The sequence below is a fragment of the Amphiprion ocellaris genome, chromosome 14 (genome assembly GCF_022539595.1).
Source record: "Amphiprion ocellaris isolate individual 3 ecotype Okinawa chromosome 14, ASM2253959v1, whole genome shotgun sequence".
Classification (NCBI taxonomy): domain Eukaryota; kingdom Metazoa; phylum Chordata; class Actinopteri; family Pomacentridae; genus Amphiprion; species Amphiprion ocellaris.
In genome coordinates, this window is record NC_072779.1 from 1,062,473 (window position 1) to 1,079,283 (window position 16,811).

The following is a 16,811-nucleotide window of genomic DNA, read 5'->3' on the forward strand; positions in this document are numbered from 1 at the left end:
GTTGATTTTTTTCTGAATGTTCTTAAGAAAATATCAGAAATTTTACTGATATATATGGAATCACTTTAGATATTTTTAGGATTTTTTGGAAGATTTTACTCATTTTTGAAAATATTGAAAGAATTTTCTTGCCAAATTTGGGGGATTTTTTAAAATAAAAATTTTAAGGGAAACTTTTAAGGAATTATTGGAATTTTCTTCCTGAAGGTTTTGCAAATTTTCCGAAATTTGGGGATTTTTTTTTTGCTGATTTTTTTTACAGACAAGGAAACAATATTTTTTGGTGCCTGTAAATGAAGACAACAGGAGGGTTAATACATCTCAAATTAGGAGGCTACATGAAAGCAAAAATCTAATTTTGAGTGAAAAACTTATTTTTTTTAAACATGTCTGGCTTATTTTAAGACACCTAAGCTTGACAATCCTGGTAAAATAGAGCTTAAAATAAGTTTTCCCAGCTAATTTTAAGATTTCAGTATTCTAAATATCATATCTTATTTCAAGAAATCTTACCAAGACATTTTCACTTATTCTATTGGCAGATTTTTTCACTTATTTCAAGGTAAAATTTCCTTGAAATAAGTTATTTTTCTTGTTTTGAGAGGGACATTTTTTCCAGTGCAGGGTTCTTTGTTTTCAATGAATCTCCTAAAAGCTATTTCAAATCAGCCATACCGGTTTGCTAAATGAACATTACTCCAATCCAGCTGCTTGTTTTCTTGTCAGCTGAGCTTTAAAATAAACGGTGTCAAGCACGTTTGCACTTCAGCAGTCCTGTTCTATCCATTTTAGTTCTCTAATGAAGCTACATCCAGGTTTGCTGTTAAATACATGAAAAAAGAAGCACGAAATACCATTTTACACACACACACACACACACACACACACACACACACACACACACACACACACACACACACACACACACACACACACACACACACACACACACACACCTCTATTTCTTCCCAGTGTCACTGTGTGAATTTGTTTGTCTACCTGTGTTCAATTGCCCCGGCTTTGATTCCCTCCATCCTTTCTTGAAGCGCTGCTTAATAGCCTCTTTCCTTTCAGAAGAGATTGCATGGACATCTCGGAAAGGGCCAAAAAGCCCAGCGATAGACCGGTTTAGTGCTAAGTCCATGTACTTAAATTAATCTCACATCACTGTAATGAGTAGGAGAAGGACTCGATGGTGAAATGGTGGGTGAAGGAATAAATGTGGAGAGACAGGCTATAAGGAGGAAGAAGAAGAAAAGAGCCAGACTAAAGAAGGTAAAGATTAAAATGTGGGTCCAGTGATTGCTATAATGTTGTTTTACAAGCAGTGTGATGCTTCAGAAGGAGTTTACTGGTTTGGTGGTGCAGAGGATTTAACAACAAAGGAACTCAACAAAATCATCACCTTATTTCTGAAAGGAAAATGAGAAATAACATCATAAAATATAAAAGAGATATTCAGATATAGGTCTACTGGGCCCTCTTTTCTTAAATTAAAAATTAATCAAGATATAATAAGTATTAGAAATACAGTAATAGTTCCCAATTGTGTAAAGAAAGCTGGTCAGATAATAATTTGGGGTGCAGCTTGATTGCACAAATAAAGATCTCCAATTAAAAATGATTAAAATAACAGTTTGGATGCTGATTTATTATTTTCATATAAAACAGTCCATATGTATTTCTGGCCTGATATTTTTTGAGACGTCTTGCTGCAACTCTTCCGCCTGTTCCTGGAGCGATTCCAATTTGAGCACAACATTTTGTAATGCCACACAAGGTGCTAGAACATCGAGCTTTGTCGTGATTAAGTACTAAGCTGCTATCAATGCACCAGCAAGACTCCTTCACAGCGGAGCGCTGAAATGAGGTGATTATACCTGTTTGCCACTCGGAGGTGTTTTATTTGCAATAACAAGAGAGAAGCTTCGGCAAAATCAGAAAGACTTATTTTAAAAGAAAAAGAAATGCTAAATAAAGATGGAGCAGGATGGGACAGTTAGTTGAATGAAGGTTGAGTTCTGATAAATCCCATATTAAAACATGTCAAAGAGGTTTCCTGCATCATAACTGCCTCTATACATGCAAGTACACTGTAAAAATGTTTGTAAATTTTGCAGTGAAAAACTGTCAAAGCCTGATGGTAAAAATCTGTAAACTTTAAAACAGTTTGATGCAGCTTATACAACGCTGAATCACCATGAATAACTTAATGAGGAGAAAACTGTGTTTTTTTTAGTATTTTTTTCTCTAGGAAAAATACATTTCCCGACTCTTGTAGTTATTTAACTCTCCTGTTGTCTTCATTTACAGGCACCAAAAAATTTTGTGTCCTTGTCTGAAAAAAAATCCAAAAATTCAGCAAAAAAATTTCTGTAAATCTGCAAAATTTTCAGGAAGAAAATTCCTTAAATAATAATAATTCCTTAAAAGTTTCCCTCAAAGGTTTTAATTTAAAAAAAATCCCCCAAATTTGGCAAGAAAATTCTTGTAAATATTTTTCAAAAAATGAGTAAAAATCTTCAAAAAAATCCAAAAAACATCTAAAGTGATTCCATATATATCAGTAAAACTTTGAATAATTTCTTGAACATTCACATAAAAATCAACCAAAATCCAGTGAAATTGTTACGGGATGCAGGGGATTGTGAACCCAAGGTGAGTGCACACAGAGCAGGCAGGAGGCAGGTCACAGTCAAACAGGTTTTATTCACAAAAAATGAACTATAATGCCACTAAGGCCAAAAACTCACTATCCCTTCTCCAGAGAGCGGCAGGGGTTCCTGTCCTTCCACTAAGGACGACAGGGAGGAAAAACACCGGCTACTCCTTGTCTCAGCTCGAGGCAGTCAGTAAGGCAGGATGGTCCCACATCCCCTGCCGTGTGAAGCCGGTCTATATAGCAGCAGATGGAATCAGCTCCAGGTGTGAGGCTCTCACAGCTGCATCTAATCCAGTAATCAGCAGCTGCAGAGAGCCTCACAGACCGGCGACACACCGGCAGGCGAACGTATGGCCAGAAGGGGGCGGTGCTGAGCTAGGCCCGTGACAGAAATTCACTGGATTTTGGTTGATTTTTTTGTGAATGTTAAGAAACATTTTAAACATTTTTTCCCCACCAAAAAATGTTCAAAGATTTCTTAAAAATGTTGAAAATGTGGACATCAGAAGTTTCACTGTGAAAATATTTATTTTTTCCACATTTTCAAGCTTTAAAACGGGTCAATTTTGACCTGCAGGACGACACGAGGATTAAAGGAAAAATGCCGTAATGTGTATAACATCAATACTGTAATTTGTGCATTTATTTCTCCAAAGGAATACCAGTTTTCACAGTCATGCTGACAACATAAATATGCCATAATATTTTTTAAAAAAAACTTGGCGATTTTTGCTTTTATTTCATATAAAAATACAGTTTGTACCTGTCAAATTAATGTATTTTCGTGTTCATAACGGACCTATGCTTTCATATTTGACAGCTAGAAGCACACTTTTTGCTAAAAATACACATATTAAATGTTAAATACACTAATTGTTGTGCTGATGATGGAAATATTTATGCAATATTTTTAATAAGTTACACAAACTTTATTTTATTTGGTATTTTCATGTACATTTTCAAGTTTTTAAAGGTTAAAACTTGGAATGAAGCATGTTTAAACCCTAAAATCAATAATATCAATACATTTCTTTACCGTAAATGTAGAAAAAGTTTTCCTGTAATTTTACGGTAGTGTTCTGGAAACCACAGCTGCTGGAATTTTACCATAAAAACAACTCATTTTTTAACAGTGTAGTTCTGTTGGAAAATACATTAAAAAGCCAGGAAGAGCTCTTGAACTTTAAAATGTGTGAAATATTCCTTCAGTTAAGATTGATTCCATGATTCTGCCACCCTATAGTGACAAGCAGGTGGATTTTTTAACGTTTTTTTGTACTGCAGGTGGAAAGAAAAGGCAGCGTTCCTTGGAGGATAGTACCACAGTTGGGGAAATGCATGAAAAGACGAAGTTACCTGTCTGACTTTTCTACTTAACAACCAAACCAGACAGACATCAGTGCAGGAGCTGAACAGCGTCGAGGTGTCTGCAGAGCAGGTGAAAAGACACATGACACATCTGACATCTGTTGTTGTTCTCCCAGAATACCTGCCGACTGTCTCCGTGGAGGCAGAAACCTCTGAAGTCACACAACGTTGGAAGCAGCACAGTATTTGCAAATGCAAGCAGTGTGTTTCCATTTTTTTTCTAACGGATACATCTCGTTTGCCAGAACATGAAGCAGCGCTGAACACTTTAGAAGACTCAACTAAATCACCTTTTGCCTCCTTCCATGGAAATATTGCAGGAAACAATCAGTGGAAAGAAGGAGCTGGGGAAATTATTGTTCTTCATCGCAGTCAGGCTCTCAGAGTGCCTCTTTTTTTCTCTTCTGTTGTGAGAAAAGCGTCTTGGCAAATGACATGCACTTGCAAGTAATTCTCCCCCAGTGGAAGGCTTGAAAAGGCGGCGCTCTAAGGACACGCTTTTAAAGGGTTAGTTGGGGGTTTTTCAGATGGGTTTAACGGAGGTTCTTCTCCGCAGTCAGAATCAGACAGAAGATGAGGACGGGGTCAGCAGCAAAATGTTTCGAAGCCACCCATACAAATCAGTATCACTTCAAGTGTACGCAACATTTGGGATAATTTTTTCCTTTTTACCGTGCTGTCAGATGCTTCTCACCATGGGAAGCCGTTATATTTTCTCCTCTGATAAAAACTGTGGTTTTACCTCCCTGAACGTTGGAGTCACTGGTCTCCCGTTGCTTTGATCGGTTCGTTTTCTTGTGTTGTTGTTGTTGTGTGATTTTAAAAACAAACTAACTAATTAATTAACCGAACAAGCCAACAGGAAACCAACAACTTTTATTTCCAGTGAGGTTAAATTACTGTTCTGCTGCTGGTACTCCTGTCTGCCTGACATTTAATGTAAGGAATACCGGAATGAATTTCTTTTTTGTTCTAAAAACGTTCTGCGTAGTGTTTACAGCGGGAAGTTTTGCTCTAGTTTCCAGAATGTTCTCCTGAAAAGCATCCTAAAACTGTTCCTACATCATTTTCTGAATGTTGCATTGAGAAGGTTCTTCCCTTGTTATGAAACGTTCTGTTGATAACATCTGGTAAAACATTTTTTGCATGTTCATTTAAGAGCATTTTTACTTTGTTACCCCGTAATATTATGGGAATGTTTGATAGAATAATGTCCCATCATATGTTCTTTCAACATCGCATTCCAGATGTTCCCACTTTTGTTAATATATTATGTGAGGAAGCATAAATTTCTCTAAAGACATTCATAAAATGTTCTTAAATCATTTGCCAAATGTTGCCACTCCTTTGTTATAAAACATTCTGTCTATATATAAAATAAATAAGAATTCTGTCATCTGGGGCTTCCATAACATCTGGAAAATATTTTTTTGAATGTTGGATTGAGAAAGTTGTTACTTTACAGGAATGTTTTATAGACAAAAACAAATTAAAGAACATTGCAGACAAAATGTTCCACCGTTGATATTATCACGTTATAGTTTTATAAATATATATTTTTTAAAAATCATCTGAGGCCTTGAGAATAAAACTATCTTGCTTTGAAAATCCTCCAAGCTTCCTTTAAATGTCCCGCCTTAGTTCAATTATAACCTTCTAGTTACATTATTTGATAAAGATCCTTTGAACATTGTCTGAAGATTGTAGATAATGTTAGCTAATGTCGTGCAAAAGTTCCCACATACAACCCGTCTTTAAAAATCAGAACTAAACCTTTAAGGTTCTGTACCTGCATCCTGATTTCAGTAAACAGGAACGGGACAGTGCAGGCCAAAGCATGTGCGACTGACCATCGTTTGAATTAGAACTGGTAGAAGTCATGGATATTCACAGAAAAAGTCTGATTCTATCGCCCAGACATGTTGCTGTTTCCTCGAGCTGCCAATCAGCTTCAGAGAACCCAGATTTTAAACATGAAATAAACAGATTCGTAGCACGTAGTTTCTGCATATACACACGGACATTGTTCCTACAGATCCCTGAATGCCATTAAGGTCAGTCTGTGTCGTCTGAAGTACTGCAGCTGATGTTTTTTCAACTTTTTAGAGTGAAACAGCTTCAACATGCTGTCAGCGTACATGTTAATGACTCGTTAGTGGTATGTTAAATGGATGCGCTAATTGAAGCAGTTTGGTGGAGATTCTTTGACTGTCTAGTTGCTATATTTCATCAATAACCTCAATCCAAAGTTAAAATAGATCGATTTTTTTTTTGGCTTTCTTTCTTTTTTATTAGATAGAGACAGTGAAGGGGCAGACACGAAAGTAGGGAAAAGATTGGGGGGGAAGACATGCAGCAAAGGGCCACGAGCAGCAATCGAACCCGGGCCGCTGTGTAGGGGAGCAGCCCCTGTACATGGGTTGTCCACTTAACCCGTTGAGCTATACGGGTGCCAAAAAAGATCGTTTTTAATGAGAGGATGATAGTAAGATGGATTCAATGAATATATTTACAGATAATATTCAGTTCACGGTGAAAGAATCCTTTATATTCCTCAACTTCCATCCCACACATGCAACCATGCGTGTTGCTCTTTTTCAAACATGCCACTATACATCACTCTGTAACATATGTAGGAGCTGAAGAAACCACAATAACAAAGGTGTTGCACACATACAAAGACTGCTCACTCTGTTTACAATCTCTGGTTACGACCTTGAAAGAATGTAGGAAGACTGACCTGCTGAAAATAACAGCGTTGCATGAAGTGTCGTGCCTGTAAATGCATTCTATAAGGTGTTCTAGGCTGTTTTTTGAATGTTAACCTCAGTGAAATACGTGTTCTGTGGGGGAAACTGTGTTTTAATAATTCTCCTGAAGAGAGCGTCAAAAATTCTGTGCATTTTTTTTTTGTCATTTATCCAGATTCGAAGTGTCTAAGCAGGCAAAACAAGATAGACCAAGCTGCCAAAATCTGCCTAGCAACGTTCTTCAGATCCACCCAGGGAGATTCAAACAGTCCCACAGCACGATGAGATGTATATAATCTCTTTCACATTTTCTGTCTAATCTGGGGCTCTTCCACCAGTTGGATGTATCAGGAAAATGCTGATCAGATGCTCAGATCACCTAAATTGCCTCCTTGTACCATGAAGAAGGAGAGTTTCCACAAACTGTTTAATTTCAACTCTTCAGCCAGGTAGCACTACCATTTGAAATAGAGATAATATAGTTTCAAACTAAGCACATGCCAAGAAAATAGTCCACTTTTCTTCCCATTTGTGAAGAAGTCATTTGCTTAGAAGTCCTTTTACTCAGTGCAGTTTTACTTTCTCTGTTCAAGGATGTTGAACACAATTTAACAACAACTTGTCAGCCGCTACACAAAAATTCAAACCTGCACTGCTGCAACAAGTTAGATGAATTTCCAATTAGACTAAAATCATATAGAGTTAGATGTGGAGTGTAACACATAAATGGATTTTTCTTTTCTTTTACGTAGTCCTCACAAAGAACAAGAAAAACACTCAGAGAGCTGCTCCAAGGCTGCTCAGTTGTACCATGGAAGATTTGTGGAAGAAATCATGGCAACATAGAATATAGATGAACTCACAAACTAAATGACCTTGCGCTGAGCACAGGCGTATGCTATGGATGTGTACGTTACATACGCATACCAAATCACGTGACTTAAATTCGGAAACACCCCCACAATTTAATCAGTTGTTCCTTGTGTCATTTCTGACGGATAAGTCCTGATAAGTCCTCTGTGGTGGATTTGTAGTAGGATCACAATCATGTGATCATGCAGTGTTCACTTGTTGTCATGGCTACAGTGACACCGGGCCACTATCTGGCAATGACACAGAAATCTTCAACAAATCTCCATATCTGTACAAAAAGATTAGAAATTTGTCCAAAACTTGCTTAAAACAATCCTTTTTCACTGTTCACAGTCTGTCCAAAATGAGTTAAACATCTAGGATGGCTTAGAAGGGTTCCAAACATGACTAAAAACAATAAAAACACCTCCAAATGACTCAAATTTGACTTCAGAGAATAAGTATGTTCTCTAAATGTTGGCAAAATTTGTCAAAAATGACCCGAAATATGTGCAAAATGACTAGAAATTATTCAAATTAGTCCAGAACTTGTTCAAATAAATCCTCCTTTACTGTTCAAAACCTGTCCAAAATGAGTTAATGATCTAGGATGGCTGAGAGGGGTTAAAAAAAATACTAAAAATGGGTCCAAAATTACTTTAAAATGTCTTCAAACTATTAAAATTTTCTTTAAAAAGTAGAAATTATTCACAGTTAGAATTTTATAAACATTGTAGGTCCTCAGCATTGGATGTGTAGTAGGATCACAATCATGTGATCATGTAGTGTTCACTTGTTGTCGTGGTTACAGTGATGCCGTGCCGCTATCTGGCAATGATACAGAAATCTCAAACAAATCCGTGGATCCAGACTATAAGACGCATCACTGCCAGAATCTAATCACTTGATCCTTGTGTCATTTCTGACCTTCCTTGAAAATTTCATCCAAATCCGTTGGTCTGTTTTTGAGTAATGTTGCTAACAGACAGACAGACAGATAAACGTACACCGATCTTCGTAACTCCACCGTTCCTTGGTAGAGTAACAATAGAGTAAGCTATAGAATAAACTTTGGTATGGACCATTATTGTAAGAGTCAACATTTTAGTTTAAATTTGGCACGAAAACAAACAGCTTTATTGAAATATATTAAAAAGGTCTGATGAACTTACATGATGTTTATTTTCTGGTTCTAGTAGGATGCTGATGTGTGTGTTTGTAAATCATACGTTAGATATTAGCCTGTAAACAGCCGTGTGTCTCAGCTCTGTGTTTAGGTGTCCATCTGTGCGTTAACTCCCCGCCCACACCGCCCACTACCTCTTGTCCACCTCCTCTGGCAAGGCCACAGCTGCTTTCATTCAGAGAGAAAGAAAAGATCCTCTCAACAAACACATACAAAGTCCAGCTGTTTTAGGTGAAGCAAGACACCAAAACCTTTCTTGGTTTCTCTTTCTCAGTTTGGCAAATTTAACTTAACTTTATTTTTGTTGGAATTTGCCCAACGAAAGGCATGCAAAAACTGTGATTTCCATTGTGCTGAGCGGAGGCAGTCAGGCTCTTGTGTCCATAGTGCTGAACCAGTGGACCGATGGCAAACGACACAGTAATCACCTTACAGTGTTCCTGGAGCTCCAGGGAGAAAGAAGGCCTGCTCACCACAGGGAAGCTCCACACTGCTAATCCTCCGGCACATCTCTCTCCCTCTTTCTTCCTCTCTTCCATGTTGATTTTTCCTCCAATATCTTTGGAGGAATCATTCAGAATAACCTTGTTTCGTTTTATCCTCTAACCCAAAAAGAACCTGGAGCCATCAGGTGTGTACAGTATCTTATTTTAGGTGTGACGACTGTCTATAAATACCCTGAAAGTCTCAAAGTCTACTCTTGGTGATGTGAAATTCCTCACAGCGTACGGAGCTACTTTTTAAAAACATATTGATTGGCTGTCAAAGCAGAAAAGAGCTCCTGGAGGTGCATTTTATTATCTCTCTGGAATGGGTCCAGTTTAGTGCTTATTTTCATCGTCCTGCCTATCAGTCAGTGTGTAATAATTAGATTAGTTTTATTAATGATGTCGTACTCACCAGTTTAATTTGCAGAGATGACATTGCTGGAAAGAAGTCTGGTGGAGAAAGAAACATGAGAAGTCAAACCTCCAGGTTAGTCAAACAATCAAACCATTATATATTATATAATTAATAACATTATGGTGATTCATATATATATATATATATATATATATATATATATATATATATATATATATATATATATATATATATATATATATATATATATAAAAATGATTTATTTTAGGCTTTATCACTGACCTCATCACATTCACCAGTACATGTAGAGCATCCAATTTAAAAATTTTTTCAGTATTGAATCTCATCCAATATATTTTTTGTATGCAAATATCCTGTATTTTTCAGATGATGAAAGTTTTACATGCATTCACATCAGTAAAAAAAATCATATGATACTTAATATCAGTTTATAAATTCTAGCCAGTTGATAAAAGCTCAAATTCAACATACACTTGAGAGAGTAATTCAGTTTTACAGAGAACCCAAGGGCAGATTGAAGGAAGGAAAGAAATGGGGTTGGGCAGATGCTAAGCTACTGCCACAAGATGGGAACAAGCAAGTAAAGCGAGCAAAAAGGCCAGATAAGAGGCTACAGCAAAGGAGTTTATTCACAACAAGTGAATTTAAAAGTTACAATATTTACAGTGGCTGTGGGGAGACTAGGACTAGACACATGTTGCTAACCAGGAAGGGCAAAAGAGGGGAGGAAGCTAACCAGCAGGCTAAAAAGAATAGGCTAGGCTAACGGGCCAATGCTAAGGTAGCAGAGGGCTAGTGAGCTAATGCCACACGAGGGTAATATTTTGGGTGGAGGGTAAAGAACACAAACTACTCAGAGCTACGAGCAAACAGTACAAGCAGGTAAAGAGGACCAGATGAAAGGCTAGGCTAAAGCTAGCAGAGGAGGACAGGAAGTGCAGTATTGTACAGAAGGTTAATAAAAAGTTCTTCCATTAGTACTTTGTGCTGTCAAAATGCCCTCATATTCAAGAAGTGGTAAGTTTGTTATGCAAAATTTTGGAGGAAAACAATCTACAATTTGAAAGAAAAAATAACTACAATTACCGCCTGACAGCTGTGTGCCTCCATCCAGTGTTGCCAACTTGGCGACTTTCTCGCTAAATCTGGCGACTTTCCAAAGCCTCCTGGTGACTTTCTTTTTCGTCAAAAGTGACTAGTGAATAATCTAGCGACTTTTTGGAGACTCTGACATCAGTGGCGGATCTTCCGTGGGGGCACGTGGGTGCAGTGGTCCCCCCCCCCCGTGATCTGATGTGCCCCCCTAAAATTTTCATTGGAAATTTACATTACTGAAATTCCGATTTCCGACGCTCCTGAACGCAACTTCGTTGTCCGACTGCAACTGAATGCACCAATGACGTTATTTTGGTCTTTTGATTGTATTTCGTTTGGATTTGAAGAAGCTTTGAAGACGTTTCCTGATGCCGCCGGAGAAGACGAGCAGCTTTGTACCTTTGCGGTAAGAGGACTATGGCCGTTTCCCAGTATGCGTAAAGCCCGTTTTATGCTTTCCTTTTTCCGCGGACGGAGCCGCGCGGACAAACATGGCGGAGGGCCAGGACCTACTCCTAGCTGAAGTCGAGAAATACGGGAACTTAGACGATTCATCACACAGCGATCACCATGGTAACCGGGTTATGAACAGTTCGTGGTGTGAAATGAAAACTAACTGCTGAAATGCTGTTAGTCGGTAAAATGCGGTGTTGTAAGCGGTGTAAACAATGGCAAACTTCTTCTACTCTAGCTAAGTACCAGAGTAGAACAGGTAGACGTGTGGATTTCCGCGCGGCTCGGAAATCATAGCCCAGCCTTAATAGTGGCTGTAGGCTGCCGGGGCCACAGTTCAATAAAGTTGGAAAGATATTCACAGATTCAGACTTCCAGCATCAATAACTCAGATAAATGTTGTCAAAACATAAACGGTGCCTCTTTCCCATCATTGTAAGGTAGACAATGTGCTACAAGCCCAGTTTTATCAACAGTAGCTGTCTTTCAAGTTGCAGGAATAACATTGGTGTCAACAGGAACCAGTTGAAGGCTGCAGTGATTTTGGTGACACTACAGTGTATCAGAGTTAAGTTAGTGAAAATTTGTGTGTCTTCGCTGTTGCAGCGGTTTTGCAGTTTGCAGACGGTCCCTGTTCACTCCATAGACACCAATGTTATTTCTGCAACTTGAAAAACAGCTACTTTTGATAAAACTGGGCTTGTAACACATTGTCTACCTTACAACGATGGGAAAGAGGCATCGTTTATGTTTTGACAAAGTATATCTAACGATTTATTGATGCTGGAAGTGTGAATCTGTGAATATCTTTCCAACTTTACCGAACTCGGGGCCACTACCACCTAAGGAGTGATATATTTAATTTTGAAAAAAGCACTTAGCCATACATAATGCTTTAAGTGCATTATTAACATGATACTAAGAATTTTGTTTTGTTTTATTATCACAGGTTCTGTCTGAAAATAAGTGGCATCATTTTAAACAGTGAAACCAAACTAATGAAATAAAATGACCAGCCAGTGTGCAATACTGGATTCTGCAAAAACATAAACAACTGAATGCAGAATACTGTACAAAGAAATTCTCTGCAGACATTTGTTTTTCATCTAAATCTTATCTTAATACAATTAATGTGTTGACATATTTATGTGTGTATGCATGTATTTATTGATTTATTTAGTGCTGTTCGCATATCAGAGTTCTGAGTGAGTTTTTCTTCAGATAGTCAAAGGCCATTTATTGATCACATATAGGCTATTTAATAAATGTTTATTAAAAACTATAAAAGCATTAAAAAATAAACAACTTAGGCATTTATTGAGTCACTAAAATACTGTAGTGTCTGTGGCCACATCAGCATGATTATAAGCATCCTCTGGTAAATTAACAACCAGATACTGATGTCTCTCACCATATGGACTTCAGGAGATGATTAGATGATGATAAACTGTGACCTGCTGGTTGGGTTCTCTCTGTTCTCATGTTTCTTACATGTTGGTCCACTGATGCTGCCTTACTTCAGCTAATCCATGAGCAGAAAACACAGTTTGTCTCGTACCCACTGCCAGGGGTTCCAGTCTTCCCAATCACGTCTGCAGTTTTGAAAATGTTCTTGCTTCTTTGAACGCGGTGGAGTTTCGGGTGTAGACATTTTTAAACACGCGGGTGCAGCACCGTCTGTAACCAGGCAACCAGAGACAGGACCTTAGGACCGGACAGTCAGAGATCTATCCGCTGGACCTCGCATCGGGTCCTCGCTACATAGGTCCGACGTCGCAGAAATTGGCTGCCCTTAATATTTCCTGTTTTATTTTGTTCACTATACGGTTTTGATGAGTGTGTGACAGACATGGGACATTTATGAAAATATGGAACAATTTGCGCCCCGTATTGTTTCAATACGGGACGCAACAATTAATTGTCAAATAAAGGACGATTCCGTATTTTAAGGGACAGGTGGTAACCTTAAGTGTACTACCACTACTACTAGTAGTAGTCGCATTCCTATTACGACCACCAATACTACCAATAGTAGTTATAAAGCCTAACTCATGTATATCCAGATTACCATCTATGTTCTTCCTCCAAACCCATTTTATGATTGGGATTACAGGCAGTTCTTTAGGACTGCTCTCAAATAATTGAAATGTTACTAAACAAGGTTATACTTATCAAATTAAATAACTTTGGTCTCCAGTGTATTGGCTAATTCAGTTCTTTGCACTTAATTTATTAGCATGATTTCTTTTTAAATATGTTGTGTACAGACTCATTTACTTGTCTGTCTACTTTTCTTACTCCATGTAGGTTTCCCAGAGACTATGGGTTGAGGAGGAATTGGAAGTTTGTCGGCTTAGACCTGGTGTCATTCCATCAGTGTTAAACTTCCCGGCTCATCTTGGAAGAGTACGTGCCAGAAAGACCACGACCAAGCAGCCTTGAGATCTTAGGCAGCGTCTCCCTGAGGTGGGTGTCAACGGTGTTCATGGTCAGGTCTGTGGTAATCCTGTCAAAAAACAAAACAGAAAAAAATCTAGATTATAAATCAACATGTAACCAAAGCACTCTGTGTATAACGCCATAGTATAGGGTGTAGTTCAGAAAATGTCAAAGTATAGTATACTTTTCAAGAATAACATAGTATGGCCTGTAGCTCATAGTATAGCATGTCGGCAAAAAAAACCCCATAGATTATTATGTGGTTCAAAAACAGCAAAATGATAGGATGTTGCCTAAAATTGTCACGTATGATATGTGGTTCAAAAAATGTCATAGTGCAGTATATTGTCAAAATAGTATGTAATTCAAGAAAATATCAGAGTTAATATATTGTCTAAAAAATGCCATAGAATAATATTTCATTGCACAAGTAAAAGTATAGTAATGTTTAAAACTGTTCAAATTCTTATGATATGTTGCTAAAAAACAACAAAAAAAACTAAAACAAAAAAAACCTCATAGTAATATGTCAATTAAAAAAGCCTATAGGAAAGCCTGTCGCCCAACAAATGTCATAGTATAGCATGTCGCTCTAAAAACATCATAGTATAGCATGTCGCTCTAAAAGCGTCATAGTATAGCATGTCACTCTAAAAGAGTCATAGTATAGCATGTCGCCCAACAAACATCATAATATAGCATGTTGCTCTAATAACATCATAGTATAGCATCTCGCTCTAAAAATGTCTTAGTATAGCATGTCGCTCTAAAAACGTCATAGTATAGCATGTCGCTCTAAAAATGTCTTAGTATAGCATGTCGCTCTAAAAACGTCATAGTATAGCATGTCGCTCTAAAAACGTCATAGTATAGCATGTCGCTCTGAAAATGTCATAGTTTAGCCTTTAGTCCACAAAATGTTGTTATGTCCCGGCTGTCTGAAGTAGGTGAGGAGCAACACAAAAACAGTACAAACGCTGGTTGCCAGAGGGTTTGACGAGTATTTATTTGAAAGAGTAAGTTTACAACAACATGTGAGGGGGTTAAAAACAAATGGGTGTTAGTAAAATGAAAATAAATAAACAGAACTAAAAGTGAACTTCACATTGACATTGATGGACATTCCAACCAGGAACAAAGTAAACAATAATCAATAGGAAAAAAAACTCTTCCTTTTCACCTCTTAAAACCCCAAAACACACCGCAGTAGCACCCTAAACTAAAACTACCAATGGGTTCCCTGTTTTCCTTTGTGAACAATTCAAAGGTCCCTCTCTATCTCCCCACACATCCACCAACCACTGGAACACATCTCCAAAGTTCTGCTGGGCCAGCTCAGCTTCCCCTCAGAAGAAGTGCTGCCACCTGCCAGATGAAGGAGCCTTTTGAGAGGCAGCTGGCATCGTGATTGGACTGTACTTTGGTCTGTTCCAATCCAGCTTCAGCTCCAGAGACGGCAGGCGGGACGAGTCAACGGAGGCCGGATGGACGAAGGCATGCAGCTGAGTACAATCCAGAAAACAACAGAGGAGGAGTGCAGCAGCCCAGAGCCAGAACAACCAGAGTAGCATCGTATGTCTCTTAGAAAACATCATAGTATAGCCTTTGGGATGAAAGAACACCATCATATACATCGTATATTGTACAAATAACAAGTCAAAGGAAAGAGACATACATTGTAGAATTGTAGTAATTGTGGGCTGACTGATTTACTGATTAGCAGTATTTTATTTTTTACTGATTTATGGTAATAAATACATTTAAAAATGGTGCTACTTTGGCTCTGAACCTTAATCTACCTGTGGTCGCTCTGTCTTCTGGAGTGATTTGATTAGTTATACGTCACAAATAAAACTCCTCCAACTTAACATCTGTAAACAAAACAAAAGCGTATCAACAAAGTTTTCTGTTAGAGTTTGTGTTCTTCTAAGTTGAACTCCAAGATTTTAAATACTTTCATTTACTGCAAATGAATATCTACTTCAAATGTCTCACTAATAATCATTATCAGCCTTAAAAACCCACAAAACACCCCTCTATACTGGACCACACTTAGTACAGTCCGGTTCCCCCTTCTATAAATCTGCTTGGAATCGTCCACTTCCTGTTTGTCAAAGTGGCCTTCTACCTGGACAGGTTTTGTTGGAGCTCATGCAACAAACATTTTGGGTAACTGCACTTTAATATGGATGGATGACACTGAATTAGAGTCTGTTTTAATGAGACTGAGTTAAGATGTGTAGCTCTGTCATTAAATAGGAAATTATTTCTCAGAATTCACAGAGAATAGTCTGAAATGTTTGCTAGCTTAGCGTCCCACATGTTCTTTGGCTCAGCTAAAGCTAACTCTCTCCAACTTGTGGATCTCTTGAGTTGCTTGTTGTTAAAATATCTTGCTAGAGGTGCTGAAGCTCAGAAAGTCTGAGATGTTTGTTCAAAATAAGCTCATTCTCAAGTCTGATCTGAACTGTCCTCTTTTGTTTGAACTTTCCCTAAACTTAGGAGTTAATGACAGAGCAGCACATTCAGACTGAGTCTCATTTATGTAGAGATTAAACTTCAGTGTCATTCATTGATGTTAAAGTGCAGTTTTTCAAATGTTTGTTGCACATGCTCCTGACCAAACCAGTTCAGGTGGAAGACGATGTGAAGAGAAAGCTCCAGAGGATGAATATCACACATTTACGTTGGAAATAAATGTCCTTTCATTAGACATTGTCATGCAAAAGTTGGATTTCCCTTTAATGATGTTCAAATCTTTGTTGAGTGTTTTGTTGATGTTGGTTTCTAAATATTTTTTGACACTCGGCCCCAAAGATTCAAACCTTTTACGGCTCACAAGCTGCAACAATTCACACATTAGCAACTATCTTTCTGACTAAACGAAGATAAAAAGTGAAAAACTGCCTGATTCCTGCATCATGAATGTAAATCTTTTTGGTTTTTATGACAAAACTGAATATATTTAGGTTTGACATTTTATAAACCAAAACAAGAAATGAATTACTAGAGAAAACAATCAACAGATTAATGGACAAAGAAAATGTGTTTTCCAACATATATGGCTGAATTACTCCAACATTACAAGATACATACAATTTGAATTCAATTTTATTTATGT

At 37.8% G+C, this 16,811-nt stretch overlaps 1 long non-coding RNA gene across 1 annotated transcript; it reads left to right on the forward strand.

The window, feature by feature from the left end:
* The first annotated feature begins 11,135 nt into the window (after window positions 1–11,135).
* On the forward strand, window positions 11,136–16,417 carry LOC129350468 (uncharacterized). Its single transcript, XR_008603880.1, has 3 exons — window positions 11,136–11,204; window positions 13,559–13,717; window positions 14,958–16,417. It is a non-coding gene; the product is annotated as an uncharacterized LOC129350468 (long non-coding RNA).
* The last annotated feature ends 394 nt before the right edge of the window (window positions 16,418–16,811 follow it).